This window comes from Papio anubis, unplaced genomic scaffold, assembly GCF_008728515.1.
Source record: "Papio anubis isolate 15944 unplaced genomic scaffold, Panubis1.0 scaffold240, whole genome shotgun sequence".
NCBI lineage: Eukaryota > Metazoa > Chordata > Mammalia > Primates > Cercopithecidae > Papio > Papio anubis.
Window position 1 is genome coordinate 85,885 of NW_022162458.1, and position 19,110 is coordinate 104,994.

At 45.8% G+C, this 19,110-nt stretch overlaps 1 long non-coding RNA gene across 5 annotated transcripts; it reads left to right on the forward strand.

Moving 5' to 3' along the window:
• The first annotated feature begins 4 nt into the window (after positions 1-4).
• On the forward strand, positions 5-9,590 carry LOC101010980. Of its 5 annotated transcripts, none has more exons than XR_642475.3 (4): positions 5-89; positions 4,831-5,171; positions 5,295-5,374; positions 8,923-8,961. It is a non-coding gene; the product is annotated as an uncharacterized LOC101010980 (long non-coding RNA). The 5 variants fall into 5 exon arrangements; XR_642482.3 differs by lacking the exons at positions 5-89; positions 8,923-8,961 and adding exons at positions 112-498; positions 9,075-9,590; XR_642474.3 differs by lacking the exon at positions 5-89 and adding an exon at positions 112-498.
• Positions 9,591-19,110: the final 9,520 nt, after the last annotated feature.

The window sequence follows — 19,110 nt, forward strand, 5'->3', positions numbered from 1 at the left end:
CACTAACTGCCTCGAAAAGCCTAGGATTCGACTTTGAATGGTCCGTTAATGTGGTCGCAAAACGTGACTCGGTTCATCGGGCGCCCTCCGTAAGCAAGACAAGCACCCACCTGCGCTCGGGGTGGTCCGGCCCCTCCCGGCTTTTCAACTGCCCACCGCAAGGTCCAGCCCTGGAGGCTGCTTGGGATCCCTCCGAGCGCCCCACTCAGGCGTCTTCCTGCGACCGGGGCAGGAGAACTCTTGACGGGGAAACAGTTTTGGGCCCCACCACCCTTGGCGCCGCCGTTAGGAGGGTGTGAGCGTATCTGCATTCAAAGATACCCGAGCCCCTCACCGCCTGCGGCCGGGAGGTACTGCCTCGGCTATTCCCGCGGGCGGGCCCGCTCGGCTGGGAAGGCCCAGGGCGAGATCCGGTGAAGAGTTCTTTCAGGCCGCGCACGGTGGCTCACACCTGTAATCCCAGCACTTTTGGAGGCCGAAGAGGGCGGATAACTTGAGGTCAGGAGTTCTAGACCAGCCTGGCCAACATGGCGAAACCTCGTCTTTACTAAAAATACCAAAATTAGCGGGCGTGGTGGTGGGCTCCTGTAGTCCCAGCTACTGGGAGGCTGAGACAGGAGAATCGCTTGAACCCAGGAGGCAGAGGTTACAGTGAGCCAAACTCCACCATTGCACTCCAGCCTGGGTGACAGATCAAGATTACGTTTCAAAAAAAAAAAAAGAAAAGAAAAGAAAAGAAAAAGAAAAAAGAGGGGCTGAGGCGGTGGCTCAAGCCTGTAATCCCAGCACTGGGAGGCGAGGCGGGTGGATCCGAGGTCAGGAGATCGAGACCATCCTGGCTAACCACAGTGAAACCCGTCTCTACTAAATACAAAAACAGCGGTAGTGGCGAGAGCCTGTAGTCCCAGCCTTCTCGGGAGAGCTGAGGCGGGAGAATGGCGTGAACCGGGGCCCGGAGCTTGCAGTGAGCTGAGATCCGGCCACTGCACTCCAGCCTGGGCAGAAGCGAGAGACTCGATCTCAAAAAAAAAAAAAAGAAAAAAAGGTGAGCCAGGACTCAGGGGTCACGGTTTGAAAAGCCCCGCGGTCGCTCTCTCCACCTCTGGAAAAAGACTTTCTAGGGTTTTGGGATTTGGGTAATAAGGTCATCCTCCTGCTGCCTCATTGGTGCTATCCAGAGGTAAGGCCTCTGAGGACGAGTACACAAGGTGTTTGGAGAGATTGTTCTCCCAGCCCAAGCATAAAGACACATGGAGTTACCTGGAGCCTCACCATGACAGTGTGGCCTTTAGTAAAGAGGTTGATAAGTCAATGGCAAATAAGGGCCATTAAAGGGTCTATACTGCACTTCTCAAATGAGGATATTCCGATCCAACAATAAACATGTCAAAAGGTGTGCAACTGAATTGTTGATCAGGGAACTTGACATTGGGAAACTACATGAGATACCAATTCGTGCCTTGCCCACTAGAATGGCTAAAACAAAAGATAGGAATTGGGGTGTAGAGAAAAAAAGGAAGTGAATGCCAAACCTGAGGTACTGGAACATTTGAACTTCTCACACATTTTGATAATGGGCCTGGGGTGATAGAATTGTTTGGCAATATTTATTAAGTGCTATGCTACATGATCAAGGATTCCACTCTTAAGTATACACTCAACAGAAATGCATACATATATTCACCAAAAGTAGGTATTAAAATGTTCATCTCAGCCAGCCTTTGAGTTGAGTATTTTTAAAAAGTGTATTTAGGCAGGATGTGGTGGCTTATGCCAGCACTTTGGGAATAGCGCCCAGGCAGATCATGACTCAGGGTTCAAGACCAGCTGGCCAACAGGAATTGAAACCCATCTCTACTGAAAATACAAATATTAGGTGGGTGTGGTGGCATGTGCCTGTATTCCCAGCTACTCTGGAGGGTGAGCAAGGAGAATCACTTGAACCGGGGTGGGAATTGCAGTGAGCTGGGTTGTTGCCACTGCACTCTAGCCTGAGCAACAGAGCAAGACTCCATCTTAAAAAAAGAAAAATATGTCCATTCAAAAATTACAATAAACTTGTATTTCCTTCATGGTAATATTATTCTGGCGTCTGCATTCTTTTGCATGGTCAGTCTTTGCAGATGATTTTATTAATCTCATCAAGAACCAACTTTTGGCTTTATTGATTATCATTTTACTATGGAGTTTATTGTAAATTTTATCAGGGGAGCCAGCCCCAGTATTTCAATGTAAGGTTCTTTCTGTACCATAAGAGTGTCCAGCCAGCTGAGAAATAAAGAAAGAGAGTACAAGAGGAATTTTACAGCTGGGCCTCGAGGTGACATCACATATCTGTAGGACCATGATGCCCACCTGAGCCACAAAACCAGCAAGTTTTATTAAGAGGATTTCAAAGGGAGGGGTGTGAACAGGTAGGTCACAAAGATCACATGCTTCAAAGGGCAAAAGGCAGAACAAAGATCACATGCTGAGGAAACAGCACAGGGGCAAAATCAGAAGACTTCACCTTTAGGGTCTGTGTTCACCTGTGCAGGTATTAATCTTGACAAACATCTTAAACAAAACAGGGTTAGAGAGCAGAGAGCAGGTCTGACCACAAATCTACCAGGGTGGAGTTTTAATCCTAGTAAGCCTGAGGGTACTGCAGGAGACAGGGTTGCCTTCAGTCCTTATCTCAACCACATGAACAGACACTCCCAGAGTGGCTGTTTATAGACTCCCCACCAGGAATGCATTCCTTCCCAGGGTATTATTAATATTCCTTGCTAGGAAAAGAATTTACTTAATATCTTCCCTAACGCATCCGTTTATAGGCTCTCAGCAAGAAGAAAATGACTCTTATTTTTGCCCGACCCCCTGAGCAGTCAGATATATGGTTTCTTCCCTTGTTCCCTGAAAATTGCTGTTATTCTGTTCTTTCCAAGGTGCACTGATTTCTATTGTTTCAAACACACATGTTTTATAATCAGTTTGTATAGTTAACACAACAGTGGTCCTGAGGTGGCGATACATCGTCAGCTTACAAGATAACAGGATTAAGAGATTAAAGTAAGATAGGCATAAAATTATACCATCCTGGCTAACACACCGTGAAACCCGTCTCTACTAAAATACAAAAAAGCCGGCCGAGGTGGCTCAAGCCTGTAATCCTAGCACTTTGGGAGGCAGAGGCAGGCGGGATCGCGAGGTCAGGAGATGAGACCATCCTGACTAACTGCAGTGAAACCCGTCTCTACTAAAAATACAAAAACAGCAGGCTGAGGAGTGGCGGGTGCCTGTAGTCCCAGCTACTCCCGAGGAGGCTAAGGCAGGAGAATGGTGAACCGGGCCGAGACTTGCAGTGAGCTGAGATCCGGCCCTGCACTCAGCCTGGGTGACAGAGCAGACTCCGTCTCAAAAAAAAAAAAAAAAAAAAACAAAACAAAAAAAACAATAGCGGGCCGAGGTGGCGGGCACCGTAGTCCCAGCTGCTTGGGGCTGAGGCAGGAGAATAGCATAAATCCGGGAGGCGAGGAGCTTGCAGTGAGCGAGATCGGCCACTGCACTCAGTCTGGGCAACAGAGCGAGACTCTGTCTCAAAAAAAAAAAAAAAAAAGAAATTATAAAAGTATTATTTGGGAACTGAAAAATGCCCATGAAATCTTCACAATTTATGTTCCTCTGCTGCAGCTCTAGCCAGTCCCTCCGTTCAGGGTCCCTGACTTCCTGCAACAAAATTTGTTGCATCTCATGATTTATTCATTTCAATGTCATTTATTTTTGACTAATATCACAAGGAAATTTATTAATTTCAACAGATAGCTCCTTTCCTTCCTTTGTCTTTCTTTCCTTTTTGGAGATACAGTCTCACTCGGGCATCGAGACTGGAGTGCAGTGGTGTGATCATAACTCACTGCAACCTCAACCTCCTGAGCTCACACAGACCTCCCACCTCATGTGGTCCCATGTAGCTGGGACCACAAGTGAATGCCACAATACCCAGCTAATTTTTTTATTTTAGTAGAGATGAGGTCTTGCTATATTGCCAAGGTTGGTCTCAAACTCCTGAACTCAAGCAATCCACCTGCCTTGGCCTCTAAAGTGCTTTGATTACAGGCAGGAGCCACCGTGCCCAGCAGGAAACTATTATTTATTTATTTATTTATTTATTTATTTATTTATTTATTTGAGACACAGTTTCGCTCCTGTTGCCCAGGCTGGAATGCAATGGCACAATCTTGGCTCACTACAACCTCTTCCTCCCAGGTTCAAGTGATTCTCCTGCCTCAGCCCCCCGAATAACTGGGATTACAGGCACTTACCACCACACCTGACTAATTTTTGTATTTCTATTTTTATTTATTTATTTTTGAGATGGAGTCTGGCTCTGTCACCTTGGCTGGAGTACAATGGTGCAATATCAGCTCACTGCAACCTCTGCCTCCCAGGTTTAAGCAATTCTCTGCCTCAGCCTCCCAAGTAGTTGAAATTACAGCTGCCCACCACCACACCTGGCTAATTTTGTAGTTTTAGTAGAGATGAGGTTTCACCATTGTGGCCAGGCTGGTCTTGAACTCCTGACCTCAGGCAATCCATCCACTTCAGCCTCCCAAAGTGCTGGGATTACTGGCATGAGCCACCATGCCTGGCCTGGGAAATTATTTTTAATCTTCTGTTCTTTTTATGAAAATCTTCACTAAGTTTTGGTAAGTTTACTTTTCCTTTGCTCTATGTTTTCCACCAATGTACAACACTGCTAATTTAGGAAAATCAAAATATTCTCATATGAAAAATTGTTGACTGTGATCTGAAAGTCAAATTTAGCTGCAGCTTGATCTTATTCCACAGATCTTTTTATACAGAAACAACCAGCTATGCCTTGGGATCAAAATCCAGAACAATCAAATGGAAATTACAGTGAAAATGAACAAAAGGGAGAGCAGAAATGGAGAGAAGGAGGAGGAGAAGCAGGCGGAAAGAGAGAGCGAGAAAAAGAAGAGGAAAATGAAAAGGAGCTGGAAGATGAACAGGAAAAAAGGAAAAGGGAAAATAAGAAACAATATTCCAAGGGTAGATTAGTCAGCAAATCCCTCATGGACACTCTCTGGGCAAAGTTTAAGTTAAACAGGTGCCCCACAATACAAGAGAGTCTATCACTCTCGTTTGAATTTGGCATGACACATAAACAGGTATGACGACGTTAATAGACATTTCTTCATTGATAGACAAAGTCACTTCTATAGTACTATTACTCACATAGACCAATATCCTTATTTCTGTATTAATCACATCGCACACCTCATTTTTTGCAGATAAGTCAATGGTTTTGTAAAAAGAGGAAGAAATACAATAGAGAAATGTCCAAGAGAAAGCATAAGGAAAAACAAACTAGGTAAGAAAGTGTTTCTTGTAAAATAACAGGAAGTAGAAGGAATATATTGACTTCCGGAGATGGTTTGTGTTTCCATTGTTGTTGGATGTGCCTATAAACTTTTTCGTGTTCCAGCCAGTGGCAGAAAAACCATTTACTGCCTTATTTTTCACTCCACTCAAAACACACACAGGCACACACTCACATATACATGCCACCATTTAACACATAATCATATTACCAAATGTACAAATACAGACATTAGCTTTTTATTGATTGTAGTACAGAATTAATAATTTTGTCCTTTTTGTTCCTTCGATGCTAAATATATCTGATGATTGTCCTTCCGCTCTAGTTATTGGTAGAAGCTCATGTGATTTTTGGAAGGAATTAAGGACAATATGAAGTCTTTTTGTTTGTTTCTTTTTGTTGTTGTTGTTTTTCTTTTTTTTAGACAGAGTTTCATTCTTGATGCCCCAGGCCGAAGTGTAATGGCAGAGCTCAGCTCACTGCAACCTCTGCCTCCAGGGTTCAAGCGATTCTCCTGCCTCAGCCTCCTAAGTAGCTGGGATTACAGGCATGTGCCACCATGCCTGGCTAATTCTGTGTTTTTAGTAGAGACTGGGTTTCTCTGTGTTGGTCAGGCAGGTCTCGAACTCCCGACCTCAGGTGATCCACCTGCCTTGGCCTCCCAAAGTGCTGGGATTACAGATGTGAGCCACTGCACCCAGCCCAATATCAACATTTTTAACATCACTAGACTGTATATAGAATTTTAATATATTATTTATGTATATTTATGTAGAAATGTTTAAATATTATCTCACTTGATAATTGTTTTTTGTTTGTTTGTTTTTTGAGACAGAGTCTCACTCTGTCACCCAGGCTGGAGTGCAATGGCACGATCTCTGCTCACTGCAACCTCTACCTCCTGGGTTCAAGCAATTCTCCTGCCTCAGCCTCCTGAGTAGCTGGGGTTACAGGCACCAGCTAATTTTTACTATGCCCAGCTAATTTTTGCATTTTTAGTAAAGACCGGATTTCACCATGTTGGCCAGGCTAGTCTCAAACTCCTCACCCGAGATGGTCCGCCTGCCTTGGCCTCCCAAAGTGCTGGGATTCCAGGTGTGAGCCACCATGCCCAGCCTCACTTAATCATTAAGCAAAATATGGTGCCCCCGGTTGTCAATCCCAGGAGAGCAGAATACTGAACGCTGGTTACCAACACAACACCGAGGGAATGACTCCTACCAGATGGAGGATTGCAAAGATCATCACTGTGCCAACCGACAAGAATAGAAGTCCAAATGTTTCCACTCAATGCACCTCACCATCAGAGTTGTGCAAAACAATGCAATCAAGCCATGGGTGGAGCAACACTTTACTTACAGAGCAGGATCAGCTTCCTGGCAGCCAGTGCAGGGAAACTGGCTATGCGTACCCCTCTGGCGCATTGGGCTTGCCACAGGGAAAGGCAGTCTCACAGAGGCAATAAACCAGCACAGGTCACTTGGGCTCTTTTTTCTTTTCTCTCTCTCTCTTTTTTTTTTTTTGAGATGGAGTCTTGCTCTGTTGCCCAACTGGAGTGAAATGGCACAATCTCGGCTCATTGCAACCTCCACCTCCTGGGTTCAAGCGATTCTCCTGCCTCAGCTTCCTGAGTACCTGGGATTACAAGCACCTGCCACCATGCCCAGCTAATTGTTGTATTTTTAATAGAGACAGGGTTCCACCATGCTGACCATACTGGTCTCAAACCCCAACCTCAGGCGATCTGCCTGCCTGGGCTTCCCAAAGTGCTGGGATTAGAGGCATGAGCCACCGTGCCCGGCCTCTTGTTTTGAAATTTGTGACAGGGTCTTGCTCTGTCACCCAGGCTGGAGTACAGTGGTGCAATCTCAGCTCTCTCCAACCTCCATCACCCAGGTTCAAGCAATTATCGTGCCTCAGCCTCCTGAGTAGCTGGGACTACAGATGTGTACCACTACACCGGGCTAATTTTTGTATTTTTAGTGTAGATGACGTTTCACTGTGTTGGCCAGGCTGGTCTTGTACTCCTAGCCTCAAGTGATCCACCTGCCCCACAAAGTGCTGGGATTACAGGCGTGAGCCACTGCACCCGACTGGGCTCTTTCATCTCTTGGTAAAGAAGCATTCTAGGCCCATGGTCTATTCTTATGAGGCCAAGTCAGGATTGAAAGACTACATGCATGAGACTGCATTTCCCAGCAATCATTACTCTAAATTATAAATGAGGAAGCTGAATTGCTGGGAAATAATGTGATTTCATCAATAAATAACAATGACTGACTGTCTGACCCTGAATTTGTACTCTCACCTCTTAGTTTCATAAGCTGTATATTTTCAGTTATAACTTGAGACATAGTCTAGGCTCTATCAATTTGTTTCATAAGTAGTGTTTGGATGCTCTTAGTGTCCTCTGTTAAAATCCCACTGTGACAGTTTTTTGGTTTTTGTTGTTGTTGTTTGAGACAAGTTTTGCTCTGTCACCCAGGCTAGAGTGCAGTGGCGCGATCTTGGCTCACTGCAACCTCTGCCTCCAGGGTTGAAGTAATTCTGCCTCAACTTCTGAGTAGCTGGGACTACAGGCACGTGCCATCACACCTGGCTGATTTTTTTGCTTTGTTTTGTATTTTTAGTAGAGACAGGGTTTTACCGTGTTAGCCAGGATGGTCTCGATCTCCTGACCTCATGATCTGCCCACCTCGTCCTCCCAAAGTGCTGCGATTACAGGTATGAGCCACGGCGCCCAGCCAACTTTGTATTTTTAGTAGAGACGGGGTTTCACCTTGTTGGTCAGGCTGGTCTCGAACTGCTGACCTCAGATGATCCGCCCGCCTCGGCCTCCCAAACTGCTGGGATTACAGACATGAGCCACGACGCCCGGCTGTTTTTTGTTTGTTTGTTTTTAAGAGATGGGGGTCTCACTGTGCCACCCATGCTGGTCTCAAACTGCCGGGTTACAGGGATCCTCCTACCTCAGCCTCCCGAGTAGCTGGGATTGCAAGTGTACAATACCATGCCCAGCTGGTGTGATGGTGTTTCTAATGGTCTTGCACCATTTCTGCCTCTACAACTTTCTTACCCCTATGAAATTTTTTTTTTTTTTTTTTTTTTTTTTTTTTTTGAGACAGAGTCTCGCTTAGTCGCCCAGGCTGGAGTGCAGTGGTGCGATCTCGGCTCACTGCAAGCTCCGCCTCCCGGGTTCACACCATTCTCCTGCCTCAGCCTCCCGAGTAGCTGGGACTACAGGCGCCCGCCGCCTCGCCCGGCTAATTTTTTGCATTTTTAGTAGAGACGGGGTTTCACCGTGTTAGCCAGGATGGTCTTGATCTCCTGACCTCGTGATCCGCCCGCCTCGGCCTTCCAAAGTGCTGGGATTACAGGCGTGAGCCACCGCGCCCGGCCAACCCCTATGAAATTTTAAAATGTATGTTGGAAAGATTACCTTGCCCTTCAATAAAAATTGCCTTCCAGATTTAACATATTTTGATGTATATTAAATAAGTAGACTGTGTTGTGAAGCTTTTCTTTACATTTTTTTACAGACGGGGTCTCTACGAGTTGCCAAGGCTGGTCTCAAACTCCTGCCCTCAAGGGATCCTCCCACCTTGGCCTCCGGAAGTGCTGTGATTACTCGCATGAGCCATTGTGCCTGGCTAAGATGTTTTTTCTTTTTTCTTTTCTTTTTTTGAAACAGAGTCTCACTCTGTTGCACAGGCTGGAGTGCAGTGGCTGGATCTCAACTCGCTGCAACTGCCGTCTCCCGGGTACAAGCAATTCTCCTGCCTCAGCTTCCTGACTGTGGCTAAGACATTTTATATAAAACCATTCTCACCAATAAATGGAGTTCTGAAAGGATAAACAAGAAAATATTAACAATCATTAATTCCGTGGAGTAGAACTAAATGAGAGGAGTGCAAAGAAGTTCCTATATATCCTATTTTTATACTACCGTGGTTTTAAATTTTTACAGTGGACGTTGATGTTATTTCAGAAAAAAAGTAAATAAATAAATTACCAACCTCTGGAAATATCTTGAGACTGAAAGGGAAATCCATTGTAGAAGCTAATGAGTTCAGAGCATTCTGCAATTTGTCAATATATATCTCTAAATATCCCTTCCACGCCTGGTGCGGTGGCTCACACCTGTAATCCCATCACTCTGAGAGGACGAGGCAGGAAGATAACTTGAGGTCAGGAGTTCAAGACCAGCCTGACCAACATGGTGAAGCCCCATCTCTACTAAAAATACAAGATTAGCTGGGTGTGGTAGCGCATGCCTGTTATCCCAGCTACTTAGGAGTCTGAGGCAGGACAATTGCTTGAACCTGGGAGGCAGAGGTTGCAGTGAGCTGAAATCATGCCATTGCACTCCAGTGTGAACAACAAGAAAGAAACTTCGTATCGAAATAAATACATAAAATAAAATAACCATCCCCTCCAAACATGGCATTTCTCTATAAACCTGATTATGCTCCGGGAAAGTTGATTTTTTTTTTTTTTTTTTTTTTTTTTTTTGAGACAGTCTTGCTCTGTCACCCAGGCTGCAGTGCAATGGCGCAATCTCAGCTAACCACAACCTCCAACTTTCGGGTGCAAGCAATTTTCCCTGCCTCAGCCTCCGAGTAGCTGGAATTACAGGCACCTGGCACCACACCTGGCTAATTTTTGCATTTTTAGTAGAAACGGGGTTTTGCCATGTTGGCCAGGTTGGTCTTGAACTCCCGACCTCAGGTGATCCGCCTGCCTCAGCCTCCCAAAGTGCTGGAATTACACGCCCAGCCAAAACCTTCTATTTATACTTCCCTGACAACATCCCTCTTCCCATAAGAATAAACTTACCTTGCGTTTTGCATTTAGCATTTCCACACACTTAATATTTTACTATGCCTGCATGCCTCCTAAAGCAACATATGATACTGTATTGCATGTTTTGAAATGTATATGAATGTTATATCTCATTCCTTTGCACTTTATACATAAATACTGGTTTTTTTGTTTTGTATTGTTTTTTTCTGAGATGGAGTTTTGCTCTTGTTGCCTAGACTGGAGTGCAATGGCGCGATCTCGGCTCACTGCAACCTCCCCCTCCCGGGTTCAAGCAATTCTCCTGCCTCAGCCTCCCAAGTAGCTGGGATTACAGGAGCCTTCCACCATGCCTAGCTAATTTTGTATTTTTAGTAGAGATGGGGTTTCACCATGTTGGCCAGGCTGGTCTCAAAGTGCTGACCTCAGGTGAGCTCCTCGACTTCCCAAAGTGCTGAGATTACAAGCATGAGCCCGTGTGCCCAGCCTTTTCATTTATTTGTTTGTTTTTAAGACAAAGTCTTGCTCTGTTGCCCAGACTGGAGTGCAGTGGCACAAACACAGCTCACTGTGGCCTCAAACTTCTGGACTCAAGCGATCCTCCCACCTCAGCCTCCCCAGTAGCTGGTACCATGGGCACAAGCCACTATGCCTGTCTGTTTGTTTGTTTGTTTGTTTTTTCAGAGACAAAGTCTCACCATGTTGCCCGGGCTGATCTTGAACTCTTGGGTTCAAGCAATCCTTTCAACTTGGCCTCCCAAAGTGCTGGGTTTATAGGTGTGAGCCACCACTCCCTGCCTGAAATCTAACTTTTAAAAAGAGCTTTATTGAGATATAATTCAAATACATAAAATTCGCCCATTTAAAGTGTATAATTCAATAGTGTTTGAACATTTCATTATGTTGTGGGGAATCTAAATTTTTTTTTTCTTTTTTGAGATGGAGTCTCACTCTGTCTCCCAGGCTGGAGTGCAGTGGCATGATTTTGGCTCACTGCAAACTCTGCTCCCCAGGTTCAAGCGATTCTCCTGCCTAAACCTCCCAAGTAGCTGGGATTACAGGCCCCAAGGTGGCTAATGCCCCTAATCCCAGAATTTTGGGAGGCCGAGGCAGGCGGATCATAAAGTCAGGAGATCGAGACCATCCTGGCTAACACAGTGAAACCCCATCGCTACTAAAAATACAAAAAAATTAGTTGGGCATGGTGGCGGCCACCTGTAGTCCCAGCTACTCGGAAGGCTGAGGCAGGAGAATGGCGTGAACCTAGGAGGCGGAGCTTGCAGTGAGCGGAGATTGTGCCACGCACTCCAGAGCCTGGGCGACAGAGCGTGACTCCGTCTCAAAAAAAAAAAAAGAAAAAAGAAAATATTTTCTTCACGGGATGGTTTCCTTTTACATAGTCTACTATGAAAATTTATTTATTTTTTTTTGAGACAGTCTCCCTCTGTCCCCCAGGCTGGAGTACAGTGGTGCGATCCTGGATCATTGCAACCTCTACCTCCTGGGTTTAAGCTATTCTCCTGCCTCAGCCTTCTGAGTAGCTGAGACTACAAGCGTCTGCCACGAATCCAGGGTAATTTTTGTATTTTTAGTAGAGGCAGGGTTTCACCATGTTGGCCAGGCTGGTCTCAATCTCCTGATCTGAAATGATCCACCCACCTCACGGTCCCAAAGTGCTGGGATTACAGGCGTGGACCATGGCGCTGGGCAGAAAATTTATCTTATGCAGTCCATGGCCCCTCTTCCTCAAACACTGCATTAAGAATATTGTTACTGGCCGGGCGCGGTGGCTCAAGCCTGTAATCCCAGCACTTTGGGAGGCTGAGACGGGCGGATCACGCGGTCAGGAGATCGAGACCATCCTGGCTAACACAGTGAAACCCCGTCTCTACAGAATATTGTTACTGTGGGCTGGGCACGGTGGCTCACGCCTGTAATCCCAGCACTTTGGGAGGCCGAGGCAGGTGGATCATGAGGTCAAGAGTCCGAGACCAGCCTGGCTAACATGGTGAAACCCCCGTCTCTACTGAAAAGACAAAAATTAACCGGGCATGGTGGGGGGCGCCTGTAATCCCAGCTACTGCAGAGGCTGAGGCAGGAGAATCGCTTGAACCCGCGAGATGGAGGTTGCAGTGAGCCGAGATCGCGCCTCTGTACTCCAGCCTAGGCCACAGAGCAAGATGCCATCTCAAAAATATATAAAATAAAATAAAATAAAATAAAATAAATAAATATATATATATATAGTTACTTTGGGAGGCCAAGGCAGGTGGATTACCTGAGGCTAGGAGTTCAAGACCAGCCTGGCCAACATGGCAAAACCCCATTTCTACTAAAAATACAAAAATTAGCGAGGCATGGTGATGCACACCTGTAATCCCAGCTACTTGGGAGAATGAGGCCTGAGAACTGCATGAATTTCGAAGGCAGAGATTGCAGTCAGCCAAGATCATGCCACTACACTCCAGCCTGTGTGACACAGTGAGACTCCTTTTCAAAAAAAAAAATTTTTTTTTAAAAATTATTGTTGCAAATTGAATGTTTCTACCCCCTCAATATTAATATGTTGAAATCCTAAACCCCAATGTGATGGTAATAGGATATAGGACCTTTGGAATGTGATTAGGTAATAAGAGTGATGTCTCATAAATGAGATTAGTATACTTCTAAAAGAGACACCAGGGCCAGGCTCCATGGCTCAAGTCTGTAATCCTAACACTTTGAGAGGCCGAGGCAGGCGGATTACCTGAGGTCAGGAGTTCAAGACCAGCCGGGCCAACATGGTGGAAAACCCTGTCTCTACTAAAAATACAAAAAATTAGCCGGGTGCAATGGCGCATGCCTGTAATTCCAGCTGATCTGGAGGCTGAGGCAGGAGAATCTCTTGAACCCAGGAGGCGGAGGTTGCACTGAGCTGAGATCATGCACTGCACTCTAGCCTGGGCTATAGAGCAAGACTTCGTCTCAGAAAAAAAAAGAGACACTAAGCCGGGTGCGGTGGCTCATGTCTGTAATCCTAGCACTTTGGGAGGCCGAGGTGGGCAGATCACTTGAGGTCAGGAATTTGAGACCTGCCTGGCCAGCATTGTGAAACCCATCTCTCCTAAAAATACAAAAAAAAAATTAGCCGGGCGTGCTGGCGCATGCCTGTAGTTCCAGCTACCTGGGAGGTTGAGGCAGGAGAATGGCTTGAACCTGGGACGCGGAGGTTGCGGTGAGCCGAGATTGCGCCATTGCACTCCAGCCTGGGTGACAGAGCAAAACTCCATCTCAAAAAAAAAAAAAAAAAAAAAAAGAGAAACAACAGAGAGCTCTCTCCTGGATTTTTCCTTGTGAGCATACAGCAAGAATACAGATACCTGTGAACCAGGAAGCATGCCATCCCCAGACAGTGAATTTGCTGGGGCCTTGGTCTTGGACTTTCCAGCCACCCAAATCAAGTGTTGGTGCTGAAGTGGAGAAAAGAGGAAGTGTTTACATTGGTGGGAATGTAAATTGGTGCAGCCATTATGGAAAGCAGTATGGAGATTCCTCAAAAAATTAAAACAGAACTACCCTGTGATCCACTTCTGGGTATATATCCAAAGAAAATGAAACCAGCACCTTGTAAAAATAACTGCATCCCATATTCATTGCGGCATTATTCACAATAGCCAAGATATGGAAACAATCTAAACGTCTGTGAAGAGATGAATGGTAGCCCAGCCAACTTAATGACACCTAAGCTCTGCCAAAAAATTTTAAAACTCACTGATGCCAGGAAAGTTCTGGGTATAAAGAAAAAAAAAATTAGGCAAGTATGGTGGCATACGCCTGTAATCCCAGCTACTCAGGAGGCTGATGTATTTGACTGTTCCTATATCTCATATATGAGAGAGATCATGTAATATATATTTTTTTCTGTCTGGCTTATTTCAATTATCATGATATCCTCCATGCTGCTGTGAATGGCAAGATCTTGTTTTTTAAAGCTGAATAATATTTTTTCTTTTCTTTCTTTTTTTTTTTTGAGACGGAGTCTCGCTCTGTTGCCCAGGCTGGAGTGCAGTGGCCAGATCTCAGCTCACTGCAAGCTCCGCCTCCCAGGTTCCCGCCATTCTCCTGCCTCAGCCTCCCGAGTAGCTGGGACTACAGGCGCTCGCCACCTCGCCCGGCTAGTTTTTTGCATTTTTTAGTAGAAACGGGGTTTCACTGTGTTAGCCAAGATGGTCTCTATCTCCTGACCTCGTGATCCTCCTGTCTCGGCCTCCCAAAGTGCTGGGACTACAGGCTTGAGCCACAGCACCCGGCCTTTTTTTTTTTTTTTTGATATGGGGTCTTGCTTTGTCACCCAGACAGTAGTACAGTGGGGCAATCTCGGCTCACGGCAACATCCGCCTCCCGAATTCAAGCGATTCTCCATCCTCAGCCTCGCAAGAGCTGGGATTACAGGCACATGCCACTCGGCTAATTTTTGTATTTTTAGTAGAGGCAGGGTTTCACAATGTTGGCCAGGTTGGTCTTGAACTCCTGACCGCAGGCGATCCACCCACCTTGGTCTCCCAAAGTGCTAGGATTACAGGCATGAGCCATCATGTCTGGCCAAAGCTGAATAATATTTTTAAATTTTGTTGACACAAGGTCTTGTTCTGTTACCTAGGCTGGAGTACAGCAGCATGATCATAGGTCACTGCAGCCTCAACCTCCTGGGCTTAGGAGAGAGAGTACAACAAAAAAATTTTTTTTTTTGAGATGGAGTTTCACTCTTGTTGCCCATGCTAGAGTGCAATGGTGCAATCTTGGCTCACTGCAACCTCCACCTCCCAAGTTCAAGCGATTATCTCACCTCAGCCTCCGGAGTAGCTGGGAATACAAGCATGGGGCATCACATCCAGCTAACTTTTGTATTTTTAGTAGGGATGGAGTTTCACCATGTTGGCCAGTCTGGTCTGAAATTCCTGACCTCAGGTGATCCACCCCACTCGGCCTCCTAAAGTGGTAGGATTACAGGCGTGAGTCACCACACCTAGCAAAAAAAATTGTTTAAAATTTTTGTTTTAACTTGTATTTATTTATTTAGAGATGAAGTCTCACTCAGTTGCCCAAGCTGGAGTGCAGTGGCACCATCTCAGCTCATTACAACCTCCACCTCCCAGATTCAAGCAATTCTCCTGCATCAGCCTCCCGAGTAGCTGGGATTACAGGCACATGACATCATGTCCAACTAATTTTTGTATTTTTAGTAGACAAGGGGCTTCACTATGTTGGTCAGGCTGGTCTCAAACTCCTGAGCTCATGATCTGCCTGCCTCGGCCTCCCAAAGTGCTGGGATTACAGGTGTGAGCCACCGCGCCCAGACTTTTTTTTTTTTTGAGACAGAGTTTCGCTCTTGTTGCCGAAGCTGGAGTGAAATGGTGTGATCTTGGCTCATTGCAACCTCCGCCTCTTGGGTTCAAGGAATCCTCTTGCCTCAGCCTCCCAGGTTGCTGGGACTACAGGTGGCAGCCACCACACCTGGCTAAGTTTTGTATTTTTAATACAGACGGGGTTTCACCATGTTGGCCAGGCTGGTGTCAAACTCCTGACCTCAGGTAATCTGCCCGCCTCAGCCTCCCAAAGTGCTGGGATCACAGGTTTAGCCACTGTGCCCAGCCCTGGGTTCAAGCGACTCTCCTGCCTCAGCCTCCTGAGTAGCTGGGACTACAGGCACCTGCCACCATGCCTAGCAAATTTTTGTATTTTTAGTAGAGACAGAGTTTCACCATGTTGGCCAGGCTGGTCTTGAACTCCTAACGTCAAGTGATCTACCCACCTAGGCCTCCCAAACTGCTAGGATTACAGGCATGAGCCACTCTGCCCAGCCAGTTTTAAACATTTTTAGACCGTTAAAGTGTATACTGTGGGTATATATTTGTACTCTTGCTAACATCTTACCAGAAAAAAATAAAAGCATAGTTAAATATCTTTCTCAAGTAAAATGAATGTATTAATATGGAAATTGGGCCAGGCGGGGTGGCTCAGGGTCATAATCCTAGCACTTTGGGAGGCCAAGGTGGGCAGATCATGAAGTCAGGAGATTGAGACCATCCTGGCCAACATGGTGAAACCCTGTCACTAATAAAAATACAAAAATTAGCTGGGCATGGTGGCGCATGCCTGTAATCCCAGCTACTCGAGAGACTGAGGCAGAAGAATCACTTGAACCAGGGAGTTGGAGGTTGCAGTAAGCCGAGATCCTGCCACTGTACTCCAGCCTGGTGACAGATAGAAACTCTGTCAAAAAAAAAAAAAAATTGAAAAAAATCAATTCCCAATACCTTACAGTTCCCAGTAACACTAAGTAGGAATAAAGACAGATTAGAGCACAGCACATTTAAGGATTTGAGAATTTACTTGGAACCATGGATAACTCCTATTTTAAACATTTCTAGCCCAGACACGGAGGCTCACACATGTATTCACAATATTTTGGGAGGCCTAGGCAGGAGGATCACTTTGTTGCGGCAAACTGAGGAATAGAGAGACCAGTACAGGTCAATAAAAGAGGATTGTTCATGTAAGGTACCCATCGGCTCAGTGGATTCGAGTCCAAAAAGCTGAACCTTGAACAAAGACAGAGCAGGAGTTTTTATAAATAGGCTTACAAAAGCAAAACAAATGCAGTTAATCATATAGTGTATAACTTACGGCCTTGCTTAGCTGGTGGTCTTGTAGATATGTGGAAAGGAAAACAAGAACTGGCTAAATACAGACATTTGTAAAACATAGTCAGGCTTAAGAGACCAAGGAAAGGAGTGTCAGTAAAAAGAATTTATCTTTCTCGGCCGGGAGCGGTGGCTGACGCCTGTAATCCCAGAACTTTCAGAGACCAGGGCGAGTGGATCACGAGGTCAGGAGATCGAGACCATCTGGGCTAACGCGCTGAAACCCCTGTCTCTACTAAAAATACAAATAAATTAGCCGGGCGTGGTAGCGGGCGCCTGTAGTCCCAGCTACTCGGGAGGTTGAAGCAGGAGAATGGCGTGAACCCGGGAGGTGGAGCCTTGCAGTGTGCCGAGATCGTGCCACTGCACTCCAGCCTGGGTGACACAGCAAGACTCCGTCTCAAAAAAAAAAGAATTTGTCTTTCTTTTTTTCCTCAACCTTGCCCTGGAAGGCAGGGTTATCTGGATCCCATTCCTTTGGCCTTGGCTTTTCAGACAGTGTTATCTTATAACTGTCTTTGAAGTGAGCTGCTAACAGAGGAAAACTTGTTCTTTTCTTTTTAACTCTTGCCTTGCCACATTCTAGGCCTTAGCTCTTACTTTTCTTGGAGTGAATAAATGCAGTACTTATTATTATTATTTTAACGTCTGCCTCAGCTTGAGGCCAGGAGTTTCAGACAGCCTGGAAAACCTAGCAAGACCTCAACTCTGAAAAAAAAAAAAAAAAAAAAAAGTTGCCACTCCAGCCTGGATGACAGAGCAAGGCCCTGTCTCAAAAACAAAAAAAGAGGCCAGGTGCCGTGGCTCATGCCTGTAATCTCAGCACTTTGGGAGGCCAAGCAGGGTGGATCAACTGAGGTCAGGAGTTCAAGGCCAGCCTGCCCAACATAGCGAAACTACATCTCTACTGAAAATGCGAAAAAAAAAAAAAAAGCCAGGCGTGCTGGCGGTGCCTGTAATCCCAACTGCTTGGGAGGCTAAGGCTGGAGAATCGCTTGAACCCAGGAGGTGGAGGCTGCAGTGAACCAAGATTACGCCACTGTACTGCAGCCTGGGCAACAAGAGTGAAACTCTGTCTCAAAATAGAAATACATAAAAATATAAGAACAAGTTTTGAGGCCGGGCACAGTGGCTCATGCCTGTAATCCCAACACTTTGGAAGGGCAAAGCAGGAGGAACACTTGAGCCCAAGACCAGCCTGGCCAACATGGTGAAACCTCATCTCTACTAAAAATACAAAAAATTAGCCAGATGTTGTGGCTCCTGCCTGTAATCCCAGCTACTAGGGAGGCAGAGACAGGAGAATCATTTGAACCTGGAAGGTGGAGATTGCAGTGACCCAAAATGGCACCACTGCACTCCAGCCTGGGCCTCAGAGTGACATCTCCAAAAAAATAAGAAACAACAGGCTGGGCATGGTGGCTCACACCTATAATCCCAGCACTTTGGGAGGCGAGGCGGGTGGATCACTTGAGGTTGGGAGTTCAAGACATTCTGACCAACATGGAGAAACCCTGTTTCTACTAAAAATACAAAATTAGCCAAGCGTGGTGGCACATGCCTGTAATCCCAGCTACTTGGGAGGCTGAGGCAGGAGAATAACTTGAACCCGGGAGGCAGAGGTTGCGGTGAGCCAAGATTGCGCCATTGCACTCCAGTCTGGGCAACAAGAGCAAAACTCCATCTCAAAAATAAATAAATAAATAAATAAAAATTTTTAAAAAGAAACAACAACAACAACAACAAAAATATCAAGGCTGAGGCAGGAGAATCGCTTGAACCCAGGAGGTGGCGGTTACAGTGAGCCGAGATCACACCACTGCACTCCAGCTTGGGCAACAAAGCAAGACTCTGTCTCAAAAAAAAAAAAAAAAGCTGATTAATCAATATTAACCAATATTGATAACAGAATTCCATCAAAATTACTATTGAGGCCGTGCGGGGTGGCTCACGCCTATAATTCCAGCACTTTAGGAGGCCGAGGTGGAAGGATTATGAGGTCGGGAGATCGAGACCATCCTAGCCAACATGGAGAAACCCTGTCTCTACTAATAATACAAAAATTAGCTGGGTCTCAAAAAAAAAAAAAAAAAAAAAAAAAAAGGCTGGACGTGGTGGCTCATGCTTGTAATCCCTGCACTTTGGGAGGCCGAGGCAGGTGGATCACAAGGTCAGGAGTTTCAGACAGCCTGGCCAACACAGTGAAACCCTGTCTCTACTAAAAATACAAAAATTAGCTGGGAG